Below are 19723 nucleotides of genomic sequence, written 5' to 3'. Positions count from 1 at the left end.
TTTCTTTCTTTTTCTTTTTTCTTTTTTTGGTATTATTCAGCTCCTTTGAAAAGGATTTCGGAATTAAGGCTTAGGTAACCTTTTCAAATTCAGAATATAACTTCAAATAGGGAGAAACCAAATCAAGTACCTGGAAGGGAGAAAAACAGTTTGTTCCTCAAGGTCAGGCCACTAAGTCCCAACACCTCACACTCATGTTTTTCTTAACCAATTATTTTCAAATGATGGAGGAGCACTCAGAGTAGACTGAGAGGCAGTCTTGGAGAGTGTCAATATTTTTGCAACTGTGGTACACGATGGAGAAAAACCAATGGCTGTCCTAGAAAATTCTAAATTATATTTGTGACGTTTAAAAATTGTATTATTCAATTTGTGGTACTATTTAACATCTGCACTTAAACTCGGTTCATTTTGCAGTGAATCTATGATTTCAGAAGGAAAAGAAAAGCCTCTCAAGCAAGACAAGAGTGAAGAGAGGAAATGTTTACAGTAAGCAGTTTGAGGGGTAAAGATCTTCTTTGCAATATACAAAAATCATGCTTAAAAAGGCTATAAATCTCCAAATCACCCACAACCTACTGTAGTATGAAGCCAGTCCAGAGTTTGACAAAGGTATCAAGCTGGAGGTCAATTTTTATCTAATGTCAACTTGACGGGATGAGGAACATATGGAATTTAGAGTTAACGTAATTCTTGGGGTGCCTGGGGTTGGTTAAGCGGCTGACTCTTGGTTTTGGCTCAGGTTATAATTGCAGTCATGTGATCAAGACCCCCGTTGGGTTCTGCATTCAGTATGGAGTCAGCATCAGACTCTCTCTCCCTCCCTCCAATAAATAAATAAATAAATAAAATCTTTAAAAAGAATAAAGAATTAACATGATTATGACCATAAGACCACAGAGATGGACAGTGAAAAACTAACAGAAAATTTCTCTACAGTGAAAAATATCATTTTGCTGATCAGTTCTAGAGTTGGGGCAGTTCATCCTTTGAGCTATAAGAAAATAAATTTTTCATTCTCCTAATTAAAGGATGATCATCACCAAAAATAAATTAATACTTGAGTCCAAAATAAATGGACTTAAATCATTTCAAAACATAACCGCATAATATAGAATGTAAGTTAAAGAGATCTTAGAAAGTATAATGAGATATCACTATATCTCCACTACAATAATAGGATATCAATTTAAAAATTAAAGAGACGTGGGATGCCTGGGTGGCTCAGTCTGTTAAGCATCTGCCTTCAGCTCAGGTCATGATTTCAGAGTCCTGGGATTGAGTCCTGCATCCAGCTCCTTACTCGGCAGGAGCCTGCTTCTCCCTCTGCCTGCTGCTCCCCCTGCTTATGCTCGGGCAATCTCTCTCTCTCTATCTGACAAATAAATAAAATTAAAAAAAAAAACATTAAAATTAAAATTAAAAAGACTGACATCATCAAGTTTTAGCAAGACTCTAGAGAAAATGTCAGCCTCATACTGGAAATAGAGTAAAATAATCTTATGATTTTAGAATGTTTGCCATCTTTTTACCCTATTATCCAGCAATTCTATACCTCAATATATAATGAAAAGAAATACATATGTGTGTGTATCAAAAGACATGCACCAAAAAAAAAAAAAAAAAATTCATGGTAGTATGATTTGTAATAGCCCCAAACTGACAAAATCCAAAGATTCATCAGTAGTTGAATGAATTTTAAAAAGCACAGTAATTTATATAATAGAATATAGCAGTGCAAATGAAAACAAACTCACAAATTAAATACATATTCATGTTTTCATTTATAAAATGTTCAAATTGAATTAAAAAATTGGCTGACTTAAAACAGATTTATTAACTAACAGTTTTGGAAGCTAGAAGTCCAAAATCAAAGTGTCTTACGGACCACTCTCCCTCTAACAGTCCTAGAGTAGAATCCTTTGCCTTTTCTAGCTTCTGATATATGCCGGGATTGCAATATATATTTTCTTTAATTTCATGTATTTGAGAGAGAGAGAATGAGCGGGGGGAGGGGTAGAGAGAGAAGGAGAAGCAGATTCCCTGCTGAGCGGGGAGCCTGACAAGGCAGGGCTAGATCCCAGGACCCTGGGATTATGACCTGAGCTGAAGTTGGAGGCTTAACGGACTGAAACACCCAGGCGCCCCTCAAATTATCTTTTTGGAGGGAAACAATTAAACTCAGAACACACTGGAAATTCTTGGTGTAAAAGTGAATTGAAAAATAGCTGGGATTGGATACAAAGCTTCAGGCATTCCTATATAATATATATGTAATATATACCTACAGCTTTTATGATGCCGTATTGGTCAATAAAAACTCAGGAGCCAGCCAGTGTTCAAAATAGTTTCTCTAAATACTTTCCTACTGTTAACACTAGTGTATAGTCTTTAAGGTGATATATATTCCCGGTTCAAGTAACAAACGGTACAGAGTAAAGCCATATTTTTTTCTGTCACAGGACTGATCAGTGATTCTACTACATTAAGAGTCAAGAATCAAGCCATAGAAATGTTAATCTAATGTAGGGATAACACACATGTGGGTTCTGTAGACCATTATAGTCTATCCAAGCTCACCACAGACCTTGAAAAGGGAGAGCAGAACACACTCTAACACAGACCAGACTGGACCTCACACTCTATCTCAATACCATGTTACAGGCAGCCATTCCCAATTACCTAGAGTTGGTATGTGAGATGAAACCTATGATCAGTGCATATTAAACATGGCAGGACCAGCCCTAAGCTACATGATCAGGTCAAGCAAGTCTGACCCTGCGGCATCTTTCACTCCTTTCATTTTGGCCCCTTTTTCCTCCCTTCATATTCTCAGAATTATCTGGATATCTCTGACTGTACATAACTCAATGGTTTGTAGTCTCAAAATAGATGGCTTACCTTGGTAATTAGCCACATTAATTCTGAACATGCCTACACTTTCAGTTGCTAACTTTTGCCACTTCTGGATTCAATTTTTCTGGTTAAATAATAATGTGTTTATTATAACCATAATGCTAATGGAGTAAATTATAACTGCAATTATGGAAAATTACCTTGACCCCAAGGCATTTCTTGATTTTAGTAATAAGGATGGTACACTGTAATGGTTATGGGCTTTGACTCTTGATTCAATTGGTCTGAGTTCAAATGCTGACTTGCCACTCATTCACTTTGGGCCAATAACCTTTCTGGTTTGTGCCTTTGTTTCCACCTTTGTATAATATGGATAAATAAAAGTGCCTACCTCAACAACAGAGTTGTTGAAATGAATGAATGAGTTAAAACAGAAATGCCTTAAAACACTTTTTGGCATACGGAAAGCATTTCACACCAGTTAGTTATTTTAATTGTATAATTATGCAAATAAGAGTTCTAGGTATGATGATTAAAATTTAAAGGCTAAAGCAACAAGAATTTTTATTTGGTTTTCATCTACATGTTGGGCACTGTATTAGATTCTTGAGATAAAGAGTTGTGTTTTGAAGGAAATTTTATTGAAAGAGAGAGACAAATAGAAATTAAAATGGACTGTGGTAGTGGTATAATGACTTTATTTAGCGCTTGTTATAAGAACATGCTGACATGATGCAACTTTTTTTTGTTTTGTTTTGTTTTGTTTTGGAAACTATTTACTGTTACTAGGTGTGATATTTTCTTTGCTTCTATATAGGAGAGAAACTGTCCAGTTAAACCAATGAAGAGCTTTTTACAAATGTCTGATTAACCTGTCTTCCTGTCTCCTCCCTATCCCATTCTTTCTCACTCTATGATTTTCTAGCCCAGATTAGTACATATTCCTGGACTAATATACTTTGCAGATGACCAAAATTCTTTAATATTTGACATTCAGTTTCTAAGAAACTTCCCTGTAATTCAAAGTTAGGTTTGTTCATGAGAATTTATGAGGTTGCTTTGCAATAATTAATTCATTTATACTTTGAGAAAAAAATGTGTGTATGCATACAAATGTAAGTATATATATAATTTTAATTTTGGCTTACAAAAAAGGACATCTTATCAGACACTGCAGGTAATTTATTACACACATGACATATTTTCTCTCATGCTTTAGCTCTGTAATTCTACTTTTCATAGTTCCTAAACAAAAAACATATGGTCAATCTTCAAAGATTTTTTTTAACCTGAAACTGTTTTCTAGTCTGTAAAGCAAATAAGAAGAAAAACATCATGAAGGTGCTTCTGTATTTCAACTTGACTTTTTAACATAATAATGAAATATATACATCTTAAAATATCACTTGATAGTCACCAAATAAAACAGGGCCAGGTAGAATACCATGTCTTGGGCTCTAAAACTATGCTATTTCAGATACACCTCACCATTCACAAATAAATATCAGAGCATCCAGTTGTTTGCACATTTTGAAATAGAAATATCTTTAAAGTTTCCAGTCCACACTTAATTGCTTTAGGCATTAGCCAGAATTCTATGGTGATAAAAAAGTATAAAATACTGAGGCTATATGCTAATATTCAGAAATATTTTCAAAATACTCCACTAGACCTAACACTATGTAAAAAATTTTATTCCAATTTCTTTTTTTTTTATTAAAGATTTTATTTATTCATTCGACAGAGAGGGAGAGACAGCCAGCGAGAGAGGGAACACAAGTAGGGGGAGTGGGAGAGGAAGAAGTAGGCTCCCAGTGGAGGAGCCCAACATGGGGCTCGATCCCGGAACGCCAGGATCACGCTTAAGGACTGAGCCTCCCAGGCGCCCCTGATTCTAATTTCTTAACAAAAGGTATATCTCTGTAGTTAATATAAAAAGAACTAAATTTGCCGTTTGTTTCCTTATTAATGGGATGTCTTGAATGAAACCCTTCCCAGCATATTGAAGGAGGACATGCTGGAGCCATGAATCTCTAAGTCACTTTAGTTTCATCCTATTGACAAAATTATTTATGCAAGTAGAGAATGAGTTCAGTACATATCTTCCAAATTCACTATTATCTCTTTAGCATTTCCCCATGCTTTTATAAATTCTTCAGCTATCTATAAACTTAGTTCTCTCTAAACTTCTTTATGCACGGTTCCAACAACAGATGTTGCCCTTTGAAATCTGCTTTGAAATCACTTCCGAGATGTAACCAAAAGTAAGCAAGTTGGGGAAGAAGGACTGACCTTAGTTTGCTTTTTATTTTGCAATAGCATCAGCCTATTATAAAAGCACATTTTCTTACCCCTGTTTTGTTTGAGACACTGACCTCTCTGTAGCAATTAAAGCAAGAGTGTGTGGTTTCTGTTGTGGAGAGTTTTAAATTTACTCTTTATGTGTGTTCGCTGAGTACTTTCAGGCCTGGCCTGTGCTATTTTCAATTTTATTTCAAGTTAATGTAAGAATGTCTTGAGTCAATGTTCGGAAATATGAATATGTTGTCGTTATAAACAACAAAGGATGGTATTCAATAACCATTAGAAAGGAAGAATAACATTGAGCCCAAATACAGTTTGTGAATAAAGGTTGTGAATTTTTTAATCCTTTGGAATGAAAGTAAGAATTTATTAAAAAGTTTTTTATACTGAAAATATTTGAGTTCATCTTGGATTCACCTAAGCTTAGATCAGTTTTATACTGCTATCATCATTGAAGCCATGGTTTAAAATCAACCGAAAATCGCAAAGAGTGTCAAATAATGTTTAAACTTAAATGTTATTTTTCATCACTAGTTAGCAATCTTTAGACTAAATATTTATTTCAGAAATTATAACCTTATCATGAATCAATAGTTTAGCAGGGCTACTTTGGTCAAAGATTTTAAATATCCCAAGATTTTTTGCCAAATACAATAGTAATTCAGTGCAACACAAATTTTAAGAAATAACAACAGCACAAATTGTAGGGCTACTTATATAACATATTATTCTGTACCAATATTCTTAATACATATATTTTACACAAGGTGACTTTTTAATTTTCTATTTGGATCACTCTTCAAACTATGTAAAAGGGAAAATAATAGATTTTTGCTTGTTTGGGATTTTGTTTTGTTTTCATGATTTCCATAAATAACTTTCCTTTATACGAACTTTAAATACCGTCAGAAAATGAAATACACATTGAAGAAATCCAGACAGCAATCTTTTAAAAGGTCTGACACTATACAAGTTGTACAGAAATTTGAGAATGGTCGACAATAGAAAAGAAGGGATGAGTTATCTTCAAAACTAAAACCTGCAAGAAGAGATTAGATTCATTCCAGGTGCCAAAAGAGTTGCAGAACTGGGAATGAATGGATCTAAGAATCTTGTGATGATTAAAGCACGCTGGAAATGTTCTATGCTACCTCAGTAGGTAATGAGCGCTTGTCACTCTAGGTATTCAAGTAGATATTGCTTGGCAGTCATCACTGAAGCCATGGTTTAAAGTCAACCAAAAATCACCAAGAGTATCAAATAATGTTAAAATTTAAATGTTATTTTCAAGGAGTCTTCTACCTCTGATGTCCTAAGTTTCTATAAGCTGAGTATACAATATATGGTGTAATTTTTAAATTTTCTCCAGTTTTATTGGGTTATAATTGATATATAGCATTATATTAGGTGTATAAGGCACACAACATAATGATCTGATATATGTATATTTTACCACAGTAAGTTTAGTTAAGATCCATCACCTCATGTAGTTACAATTTCTTTCTTAGATGAGAACTTTTAAGATCTACCATTAAGTATAAGCTGTACTTATTTCATTGATGTCTGTTTCTCTTAATACTTTGAGGGAAGGAACCATATCTGTTTCATTCAACAGTATACACCCAAATCTAAGATGTTCCTGGCATGTTGTGCATATATACATAATTTTTTTGCTATTTTTAATATTTCCCCCAGATTCAATGAGATATTCACATATACTGCATGTAAATTTAAAGTGTACAATGTGATGAAGAGATACATGTATATATTGCAAAATGAATACCACAATAAGGTTAGTTCACATCTCCAACCTGTCATACAATTATAATTGTGTATGTGCGGATAGTAACAACATTTAAGATCCGTCTATACTTTTAAAAAGTTCCAAGTATGTAATATAGTATTATCAATTATAACCACCACACTGTGCACTAGATCCCCAGATCTTACTTGTCTTATACCAGAAAGTTTGTATCTTAACCAATTTCCCTCTATTTCTCTCACCACCTAGCTCCTGGTAACTATCATTCTACTCTGTTTCTATAAGTTTGGCTTTTTTAGATTCCACATGTGTGAGAACATAAAGAATTTGTCTTTCACTCTCTGACTTATTTTATTTAGCATAATGCTAAATATGTTGAAGCCCATCCATGTTCTACCCCACCCATCAAAAACAAACAAACAAAAACAAAGAAACAAAAAACAAAACCACAAAACCCAACCAATTTAAGAAAACGGCCAAACTTCATTAAATTGGTTAATCCTAAATGCTTTTTTAAACATCCCATTTTGGTATCAAGAAGAGTAAAGCAACATTTACTTCTTTCTTCCCTCCTCCACCTCTGTGGAAGAGGAAAAGAGAAAAATTAGGTCCACAGAGAGCAAATAAAAAACTGATTCTCACAATGCCCACAAGCAATCCAAGACCCACTGTCTAGCAGTTTTAAGCAAGTGAATCATTTAGAAGCTTTTCTTATCTTCTGCTTCTCTTTTTGGGTGTAGACACAGCCTTAGGAAACATAAGTTGCTCAACATGACATCCAACTGAGAAGTCTGCCTTCCATGAAGTGAGCACCAATAAAAAAGTGGTCCATATTCATATGCTTTTATTATTGGGATATCTAAGAATTAAAATAAGACTTTCATACTGATACCATACTGCCACATATAAAAAGCACTTAATATATCCTTTAGGTTTTACTTCCAATCTCTATGAAGAGCTAATGTGTGAAAATTACATCATATGGTGTAGAAAGCTACAAGGAGAATTTTGGCATTATTTATTTTCCTGTCTTTGTGTGTGTGTGTGTGTGTGTGTGTGTGTGTGTGTTTAAAGGATCTAATCTAGAAAATAGTGAAGCAAAATACCCAGCAAAGCCACCAGAAGACAATAATTCATTGCATAGAATGAATGATGAATAGAGTTATTTTATCTCCTGATTTTTTAAAAAATGTTCTGTTCCCTATTGGTGATTCTTCGAAATTTCCAACCTCTTCAGAACCTCTCAGATTTTCTCATCAGGTAGAAAAGAATAAAGAGAGGAAACAGAAAGGATTAAGGTAAAAAAAAAAAAAAAAGAACCAACATAGTCTAATATTTGTTTGTGTGTATTCACTATATTCACTATACTTAATAACAATAATGAGTTTTCCATGTGTTTCAAGGAATTCTCTACATTCTAAGATTAATGACTATCTAGGTAGGAACTGGTATATTTGTTAACCAATAATGTGCTTTATTGTGTTATGGGTTTAAACATGGTGTTTAATTTTTTTTTAATGACAACATTGTTTCAAGAATTACAATTAAAAAGCCCTTCAAAACACGACAAAGAATTCATTAGTCTAGTAGAGTATATTTTTGTATAATTGATGATAACTGTGTAATGATGTGGTAAGCTGGCAATTAGGCATAATTTGCTTATGCAAGTGAGTTTAAAAAAATGGGGATCAATATTCAATTTACACCTATGTGAAAAGCAATTAGTTTAATTGATGGGGGGAAAAACCCTCAACAATGGCTAATTATTCCAAAATGACCCGAAACACTCATGCAAATTATTAGAATTAATTATACATGAATGATTAGATTATATAAATCATTTTTAAAACCTTGAAGTTTCTATAGTCATTCATAAAATGTAGTAGAAAAGGTGATTTCATAGTATAATGGATTCAGTTTAGAGAATAATCATCAGGTTTTCCTTACACTGTGCTGGCACGATGCCACCTCAAAATAGACAATAATGGATATAAACAAAACAGGTGTCACTACTTCTCACTCAGGTATAATAGTTCAACAAAGAAACATTTACCCAGTAAAATACTGTTTTGTATAATTATTATTTCTCTCTCAAGTCCTACTGAGTGTCTACAGGAATTCCTGAGATACCTGTAACATTTTACATTCTTTTCAAAGGTAAAACTCAAATACCTTGATTTACTTATCATCAGCCTTGGTTTTGTTTATGGAATAGATGAAGATTTACTCTAATTCTGCATTCTGTTCTTCACATGACCATGCCATTCTCATCATTACTTCTATGGAAGAAGCCGTGCTTCATGAATTTCAGAAAACATCTGTCCATCCGAAATTACTTTTAATTTAGGCCTGGTTCTCATTATCAGTATATCAATCTATCATTGGAATACATATAGATTCACTGCCTGCCTTCATTGAACTCCAAGTGGCACGACTGATTTTAAATCAATTTGGGGCAACATCACAAACAAAAGTAACTACTTGGGTGTGATTTCATTCTTCAGCGTCAAGTTATAAAACTGAAGTCCTGTTGATAGAAGAAGTTTGTCTCAGATAAAGGTGTTTCTAGCTTATAAAGGTAATATTTTTTCAGGAAGGAAAAAAAAAACACACACACACGTTTGGAAGATGGGTGATGTTCTAATTTAGGCTGCCTATTTTAGTAGACACTCCACTTTTTAGAATATATAGACTTATTTCAATACCTTTCTCTACAAAAAGTAAATAAACACCTCACACAATGATTAGGTTTCTTTTAAGTTTGCCTTAACAACGCCACTTGAGTTTCAGTCTAAGATACACTTGGATGTTTTTACTATTTTTAATTTTTATCTATTACTCTATCCCCAAATCAGCAATGGCCTCGATAAAACCTTGTTTTTTAACTTTCAATTCTAGTCTTCATCTTTGCCTTCAACGTCATAGCTTTATCCTTATATAAGTTGGAACTGTGGTGCTGCATGGTGGCATAATACACTGTTATTAGCATGCTATAAGGACTCTGCACACATTCTCACAAATTATAGAAAGGCATTAAGCATGAATCTCAGAATGCCCAGGTGCATTTTATAATGGCTCTGATAACACTCTGAGCTATATTACATTTTTGTTCTGAACAGGAGCCCCTCAGAGAGGAGGTAAAAAGTTATCTGCTGTCAAAAAGCCTTGATGTGTTTCCAGTCATGGAAGTTTTGCACTTGAGAACTGAACACGGTTTTGTATAGAATATTCTGGCCTTCTCTAGAGAATGAACAAGTATGAACACAAATAACAAAAACTGTTGGGCTCTGAGCTCTGCCACTGGCTCCTGATCATTGTAGGCCTTTTCATAGCTGGTTATTGAACCCATAAAACTTTCAGTTATCAACCTTGTGATCCACCAGAGACATGCAATCTGGACCTTGGAGGGTGACCAGGGGCTAAATTTTCTTACCTAAGCATTGCAATAAAAATTTCAAATTGGTGATCACCTTTCTGAATTTGAAGTATAAATCAGTAGGTTTGAAATAAGTCCTTTTATGTTTTTTATAGTAGGTTTATGTTTTTATGTACTTTTATTTTGATTTTTCTATATTGTCTTTACCACAACTATATGACATGAGTACAGCAATGTATGTATATGCTGTTGAGTCATAAATGGAAAAATAAAATGAGACCCAGGATGAAAAATGACTTTCTTGGGTTACACAGAACACTGACCCTAGAACTAAGATTAATCTACAATACTTTTTTTCTGGGTGTGAATGTTCATTGTTAGATTTAGCTGCACATCTAAAGAGTTGGTATGATTGTTCAGCTCAGCAAGCAGAGGTCCACAACTAATGTTCCTGCATCAATCCCAGGTCCCCAATATATAGCTTACACTCAATATATTGAACCTCACCAAACATTGGGACAACTGACTTCAGAATTTAAAGTCTTAGAATTTATGAAACAGGAGAGATTTTAGAGAATATCTAAGTAGTGGTTCTCAACCTTAGTTGTACATCAAAATCCCCTGGAAGGTATAAATACTCATACCTGGGTTCCACCTGCAGCTAGTTTGATAATTAATCGATAATTAATCTGGAGCAGACTGGGCTGAGATTTTTTAAATTTCTCCACAATATTCATCTGTATAGCCAAGGTTGAAACCAATGATCTAGAGGTAATACTGAGGACTATAAATGTATATACCTACAGGAGCCTGAAGGTTACATCCATGGGAAGCTGGGCAGCTATAAGAAAAAATAACATAATCTCTCTTAGACTGTTGCTTAGTTTTTCCATTCTTGATTGAGCAACAGGTAAGAGATATTTTTTCATTATAAATAAGAAAAAAAAGTGCAAGCTCAATGTCAAATGGCAACTGACACTTATACTTTGTGTGGGAGGTCACAAGGAGTATCGGAGATTGTGTTTAATTACACAATGCATGAGCATGTAAAGGGACAAATGCTCTTAAGCTGCAGCTGAATTTGGGCCTAGAGTTTCCAGATCCACTGATTTTGTGAAGAGTACAAAATTTATTTCTTTTAATTTAAAATTGCTTGATGTTTTAAAAGTTAGCTTGATTAATTAAAATTAAAACAGGAGAGCTTTATGGTTAAAGTGTGGAAGGAAAACAAAGGAAATGTGCATCTGCTCCAGTCTGTTCTTTTTTTTTAAACCACAGGGTTGGGGGTGGAAGTCTAGGTTCCGTGTGTGGTCTCCACAGACTCTGCAGTGGGAGAAGGGAGCTCATTACTTCCTGACATGGATGAGAGATTCAGTTTCCTACTTTGCCTTCTCTGATACCACCTGGTGGGAGGTTAGAACACCTCATTACTACCTAGTAAGTGTGCTCTAGGCTCCCCATTTGGCTTTTGCTGGTGGAAGTGGGACTACAGTCTTTTCAGGGGCGTTTGGCTAGAGTAAAGCAGTATTATCCAAAAGTTTTCTTTCTTGTTAGACTCTCCTTTTCCACTCCTTTAGCTCGAGAAAGCAGGCTTTTGTTGAGCCATTTTTGTTTTCACCCATTGACCTTCCTGGATGGCTCGCTTCCTTTCCTCTAAGTCTGGGCTGTGAGATTCAAAAAGAAAATCCAAGGAATTTGCCATCATGTTCTCCCTCAGTCCCAAGATCTTCAGCCAATATGCTTTCTTCCCTCCACCTTCAGAGTCTTATATTCATTTTGTATAAAATGTTTAGGGTTTTTGGCTTTACTTAGCAGGAAGATATGTGGGAAAGTATGTCGATTCCATTTTTCTGGAAATGAAAGTCTGTTATAATATGATTTTTAAAAGATCCTAGAATATCATTTAGCAACTCTTGTAATGTCTAGGAACTCTGTTAATAAAAATACCTTTCTTCATAAACAAGTTGGATTTTTTTTTATTAAAAAATATATTATCATCTCCTACTGGTGGACAGCACCTGGGGCTTATGAAAATGTAGTCCTTTATAGTGCTTTGCGTTCAGTTCTATAGTATGAATCTAGAAGCCTCACCTCATACTATACTCCCTGAGAAATTTAGTATACACCAGCTTCTGTTCACAAAGCTCATGGACAGCATTAGCCTGGCTACACTGAGTTGGATTACATGAAAAGCTCTGCACTTCTATGACATTCTCACCCATTTCCCTTCCATTGACAACTAAAATTTCACACAGAGCAAAGAATCTGGATGAGAACCAATCAGAGCAAGTAAAATATAAATTAGGGTCTAGTCATTGGATTCAAATCCTAGAAAAGCTGGCAAATGTAACATGTCATTGATATTTTTAAAGCTATAAAAATTGTACACAATAGAACAATTTCATAAAACTTTTATAATCGTTATTGTAAAATGCATTTTCAAATCAATAGGATAGTCTAGATACAAAACTCTTTTTGAACTTCAAAATCAGCATATTGTACCTTAATTCTGGTCATTGTACCACTTTAATAGGGTAGGCTTCTGATTATGCCACTGCCTAAAATTGTGCACCGTGTACCCAAAACATGACCTGACTCAAAACAAGGGATCAATAAATGCCTGTTGATTGAATGCTGAATGAGTTAAACATGTACTATTACCCCACCTCCGAGGTTCTTATTCTGGTACTTAGGAACTGTCCCCAAAATGTCCCCAACATTCTAGAAGAGTACTACTCAGATTCTCACAACTATAGTAGTTACTAAATGCTTTTGAATGCCTAATATGCGTGCACATGTACTACTTAACTTACAGAATCCCCATCTTAATTTCCTGTCTCAGTTTGATATCCCTGTGGGTATGTCAGTTCCTTAAGAAGATACACTCCTCACATGTGATTTGACTTTCCTCTGACCTTATATTTTATGAGCCTGTGGGTCAACATTTGCCCTCAACAGTTTTACATTACCATGCAGACTGTCAAGTTATTTCATTCAGCCATCCCCATGTGTCACTGTGGGTCAAGAAGTATACTATTGCAGAGGACTACCAAAATTTTTTGACTAAAGCTACACCTTCCATGTCAGTGGGCATAAGGACCAAATCTCTCATGATATGTAAATGCACAGCAATGAAGCACCTTCTTGATGTTGCAAGAGCACAAAGAATAAAAACAAACAAACAAACAAACAAACAAGCACAATACCATCTTAGGAAAATCAATGATAACCTGATGCTAAAGAAAGTTAAAATAAAACAATATTCTTCAGCTTCATGAGGTGACTCCACTTATAAAAACACACAAAAGGGTCTATCATAAATATTTAAAGGATTGTCTTCTGCAAAAGGAAAGAGACTCAGGGTAAATGTTAATAAGGGAAGAGTTTATGTCAACATTTAGAAACTCAGGTGGATAAACTGAGTCTCCATATGAGGAATAGCTGAACAAAGTGATTTGTTATAGAAAGTATTTCCTCAGAAGGTAATGAGTTCTACCACTCAAGCTACTTAAGTTCAGAGGAGGCATCAAATTCCAGAAGTAAAAATCACTCGATTCAAAGGGAAAAAAGCCTCAACAGGAACTGGCAAGGTTAGGTTAAAATTCCTCCTAACACAAGCATTCTCGGATTCCATCAAAGATGAGCTCAGACTGTACTGTTTGCCTGCAAACTCTCACAGAAAGAAAGAAACAAAGAAAAAAAGCCAAAGCATAAATAACTGAAAATAGATGCTAACACAGAAGTAACACCTACTCTACAACTAATTGCTGGTGCGATTCTCCTCTAATTGCATGGCTGTGAATGTGTCTTTTCTTTTTAAATCTTCTGCCAAGATGCTAAATCCAAGCATAGTTTATAGCAGCTCTAATAGGGGAATATATTTTGGAGTAGAATTTGTGGAGCTCCCATCACAATACCTGTCATTATTCTATTTGATCTGATCAATATCAGTAGTGTTCTCATGTTATACTTTCCAGATTAATGAGTGGATTGTTTGCAGAGATGAACGTACACTTTTCTCTTAATGCAATGCATTAAAGAATTAACTTTATGTCTGCCCATTTTATAGAAGTGGTATTTCTAAGCCCGGTTAAAATTGTTTTATAGACTTCCTAACTGCTGTAACACATTAGGGGGTAATCACATTAGATGTTGCCTGCTGAGCTTGGCAAGACTTGGTCAGTAGTTTAAAGGAACGGTTCCAATAATACGGTCAGCTCACTAGTAGCTGGGTGACTCTAATTGAAATAACTGGACTGCACCATTAGTCCAAATAAGCACTTCACTCCCATTTATGCTTCATTTGAAACCAAGATTAAGAAGATGCCATGTATAGGGGCGCCTGGGTGGCACAGCGGTTGGGCGTCTGCCTTCGGCTCAGGGCGTGATCCCGGCGTTGTGGGATCGAGCCCCACGTCAGGCTCCTCTGCTGGGAGCCTGCTTCTTCCTCTCCCGCTCCCCCTGCTGTGTTCCCTCTCTCGCTGGCTGTCTCTATCTCTGTCAAATAAATAAATAAAAAATCTTTAAAAAAAAAATAAAAAATCTTTAAAAAAAAAAAAAGATGCCATGTATAAAAACGATCTTCATTATAATATTGTCCTCAAGGGTCACAGTAGTGGGAATATATTAAAGGTGAAACCTCACACTGATACACATTTTTAAATCATTTGTCTGTTAGTTTTGATTATAAGTACCAATTAGCTACTTAATCAAATCATAGAAATCTCTATGATATAATAGATCTCAATATATCCATTTCAATTGACCACTATTAGATGAAGATAAAGCAGATTTTATGTTGATATCCTTGACAAAGCCCACTCGTTATGGTGTTGATGGAGATCATGCTTTAATAACTGCTCCAAGATTCCCCTGCTCCAGCATCCATGATCCCCACCTCTTGCTTCCACACCCTTATGGAGTTATCTCTCACATGTACCAGGGCTGGTTTGTGTGACTGTAGAATACAGCATAGGTGATAGTATGTCATTTGTAAAATTAGGTTGGGTTCCTTTTCTTGGATCATTCTTCCTGAGGGAAAAGCCAGCTGCCATGTTGTGAGGATACTCTAAGACTATAGAGAGGGCTATATGGCAAGGAAGTGAATGAATTATCCAAGCCCAGCAAAGTAATAAATGTTTGTTGTTTTAAGCTTCTAATTTATGATCATTTTTTATGCAGTAATAAGTAACTAAATTCAGATTTCAGCACCTAAGAAACTGGATGCTACAATAACACAATTCTAGAATAGGAGACAGATTTTAGAACTGAGGAGAGTGCTGGTAAAAGCTTAAAGTGCATGGAACACAAGAACTTGAAGGAAAATGAAGAAAATCTTATAGAAAAATCGAGCTTAGCAATTTGGTTGCCTATAGTAGTGTATAAGACAAAAAATATGCTTAAAGAACTGGGTGATTTTGCCTATAGATTTTCCATCTGAAGTATTAAAAGTGTCCTTTGGTTTCTCCTTGCTGTATATGAGAAAATATAATGGTAAAGACAAACTAAAGGAAAAATTGTTAAATGAAAAGAGGTCATTATCATCACTAATAATATTGTATTAATAAATACATAATGAAAAGAGATGACATGACAATTTCATTAAAATATTCAAAATATAGAAATTTTGAACAGATTAACACAAAGTAAATTGAAATGTTAGTTAAAAACATGTTTTCCATTGCAGCATTATACTCTACCCTACGTTATAAAATAATAGTGGTGGCTCAGTCAATTAAGCATCCGACTCTTGATTTCAGCTCAGGTCATGATCTCGGGGTAGTGAGATCAAGCCCCACATTGGACTCCATGCTGGGCGTAGAACCTGCTAAGATTCTCTCTCTCCCTTTCCCTCTGCCCCTCCCTTATCCAACTAAAGAAAAAAATAATAATAATTCCAGATAGATTAATAGTGAAAATTACCAAACCACCCAGGATAACTTATGCTATGCTTATTCTTCCTAGGGCTACTATAATGAAATACCACATAATAGGTGGCTCAAAACAACAGAAATTTATCCTTTCCAGGTTCTAGAGCTAGAAGACCAACAATCAAGATGTTGCCAAGGCCATGTTCCTCTTCTAGCTTGTAGAAGATTTTTTTTTTTTCTTAATAGACCTTATATTTAGAGCAGTTTTAAGTTCATAGCAAAACTGAATGGAAGGTACAGAGATTTCTTATAAACTTGTTGCCCCCAAACTTGTATTGCCTCCCCCATTATCAGCACCCCCCCCCAGAGAGGTACATTTATTAAAACTGATGAACCTACATTCATATGTCATTATCATCCAAAGTCCATAGTTCACATTAGGGTTCACTTCTGGTGTTGGGCATTCTATGGGCTCAAATACACATGGCATGTATCTACCATTATGGTATTATACAGAGTGTTTCACTGAAGTTTTAATAATCTTTTTCTATTTATCCTTCCCTCTTCCCTAACCCTTGGCAACCACTGATCCTTTTACTGTTTCCATAGTTTTGCCTTACCAGAATGTCATACAATTAGTAACACGCAGTATGTAGTCTTTTCAGATTGGTTTCTTTTACATAGGATTATACATTTAACTTTCTTCCATGTCTTTCACAGCTTGATAGCTCACTTCTTTTTAGTTCTGAATAATATTCGATTGTCTAGATATACCTAGTTTATTTATCCATTCACCTACAAGGGGATGTCAAGGTCGCTTACAAGTTTGGCAATTATGAATAGAAATGCTACAAACATCCATGTGCAGGTTTTTGTGTGGACATGCATTTTCAACTTCTTTTGATAAATACCAAGCAGTAGGACTACTGGATCATATGGTAACAATATGTTTAGTTTTGTAAGAACCACCAAATTGTCTACTATAGTGGCTGTGTCATTTTGCACTCCCAAAAATGATGAATCTGAGTTTCTATTGCTTCATAACCTTGCCAGTGTTTGGTGTTGTCAGTGTTCTGGATTTCGGCCATTCTACTAGATGTATAGTGGCATCTCATCAGTGTTTTAACTTGCATTTCTTAAGGATAATGTGGAACATCTTTTCTTATGTTTATTTGCCATCCATATATCTCTTTTGGTGAGAGACCTCTTGAGGTCTTTGTCACATTTTTAAATCAAGTCGTTTATTCCCTTACTGCTGAGTTTCAAGAGTTTTTGTGTATTTTGGATAATGATCCTTTATTAGACACACCCTTTGGAAATATCTTCTCCCAGTCTGTAATGTGTCTTTTTACTCTCCTGACAATGTATTTTGCAGAGTAGAAATTTTTAATTTCATTGAATTCCAGCTTATCAATTTTTTTTCTTTCATGGATTATGCTCTTGTTCCTGTGTTTAAAATGTCATTGTCTCACTCAAGATCATCTACATTTTCTTGTATGTTATCTTCTAGGATTTTTATGGTTCTGTATTTTACACTTAGGTCTTTAATCCATTTTGAGTTAATTTTTGTGAAAAGTCCTGCCTTTTCCACTGGCTCCTTCTGAGATCCATTCATTTGTTTGTTTGTTTGTTTATTTCCTGAAAATCCATCTGAGCTGCTTCAGTCCCTACAATTCTTGGCCATGGTGGTCTGGAGACTGGTGGCAGTGAAGTTCTATCACTGCCAAAAATGGCCATTCCTCTGAGATAGATGAGATCACATTAAATCAAGTGCTTTCCTTAGAGACTTTCAGGGTCAAGGAGATCAGTGCTGTATCTGTTGCTGGAGCATCTATTAAAGGAAAATCATTTCTGAAAGAGTTCATGTTAAAATACATGCACAATCAGGAATTGATTGAATTGGAGATGATAAGGATCACTGTTTTTTCATAGAGAGGTCTCAATGAGAGAGCACAAAAATTCAGACATGCAGTCATTTTCCTTTTCAATAAGCCTGATGGTAAAATGGTTTTGGTGTTATTGATGGACACTCAGGGAACATCTGACAGTCAATTTGAGAGATTTAGCCACAATATTTGTCCTTGGAAAAATGATAAGCTTAATATAGGTATATATCCTATCCCAAATGTCTAAGAGGATGATCTTCAGAATCTTCAGCTTTTTTGCTGAGTATGGCTAACTGGCAGGGAGGCAACATTCCTGAAGCCATTTTAAAGCCTGACATTTTTCATTGAGAACTGAAGTTACCCACATGAATTTGGGGAAGCCAATGGTGGCACCAAATTTTTGGGAAACTTCCTAAAGTTTTCAGAGAACCAACATGAAGAACTACAGAATGTTTGAAAACACATCTATTTCTGTTTCACCAAAATATACTGTTTTCTGCTACCTGGTCATGGCTTAAAGGTAGTTCCCAATCTACATTTTGATGGAAAATTTAAAGAAATAGATGATGAATTCATCAAAACTGGAAAATACTGATTCCTTGGATGCCTTAGTCCTGAGAGCCTAGATAATAAAGAGATGAAAGGGAATAAAATCACTTGTCAAGGTCTGGTGGATACTTCAAGACTTATATAAAAATCTATTAAGGTGAAGAATTACCATATCCCCAATCCATGTACAGGCCACAGCAGAAGGTAATTAGTGGCCACAGAAACTGTTAAAGACACGTGTAATAAAAAGATGAAAAAAATCTGTGGTTGTAACAAGTCACTGCTAATCCCAAATGCCTTGGAGGCCAAATAGCTGGAGCTTAAGGAAGAATCTGTAAAGCTATTCTGAGGGGTGACAAAGATGTGTGGTTAAAATTTTGGCTAGTGTTATCAGCAGCAGTTGGGGAGTAAAATAGATGAACAGTACATCCAGGATATCAAGCACAATAGCAAAAATATCTTCCATGCAGTTTATACCCCTGCCCCACTATTTGTTCTTATCTTTATCACATAAGTGATTGCTGGTGTAACTAGATTCATTGGTTTGGACATGATAGCTCGACTATGCAATATGATAATGGAATTGACCCTTATCACCCTGTGCCCCTGGACATACATTTGGTACTCTGGAGAATACAAAGAGCTGGGTGCTGTAACAGATCAGGTAGGTGCAGCCTTTTGAGACTGAGCCTTTTTACAAGCTTTATAGTACAGGAGAAACTCACAAAAATCTGTATCATCAAGTTTTTCCTGCTGTAAAGTCAGATTCTGCTAAACTATCAGAAAAGAAGAAAATTTAATCCAATTTTTAAAAAAATACATATGTATAACCAATTTTCAGTTCAATATTAAGTTTTATGTCTCTATGCAAACATTCAAAGCACTTTCATCAGAATGGAGTTAAACACCAAACATCTCTGAAGTCTGCAAAATGGTTTAGTTCTGTTAGTTCAGTGTTTGATAAGGTGTACATATACATAGTTAAATCATTTTGTTAGTATGTAGTTTCCTGATTTTGTGTTCAAATATGCTGTCATAATTTAAAGTGTTTGCCTATTTATAATGATGGTACTTATGTTCTCCTCAAATTTACTAAATTCTACCACTGGGTCATAATCAA

The 19723-nt window shown here is 35.1% G+C and overlaps 1 pseudogene; it reads left to right on the top strand.

Moving 5' to 3' along the window:
• Positions 1-19403, top strand: part of LOC113256629 (atlastin-1-like) — a 31388-nt pseudogene extending 11985 nt beyond the window's left edge.
• Positions 19404-19723: the final 320 nt, after the last annotated feature.

Source organism: Ursus arctos, unplaced genomic scaffold, assembly GCF_023065955.2.
Source record: "Ursus arctos isolate Adak ecotype North America unplaced genomic scaffold, UrsArc2.0 scaffold_14, whole genome shotgun sequence".
NCBI lineage: Eukaryota > Metazoa > Chordata > Mammalia > Carnivora > Ursidae > Ursus > Ursus arctos.
This window is presented reverse-complemented; position numbering and strand designations above follow the sequence as displayed.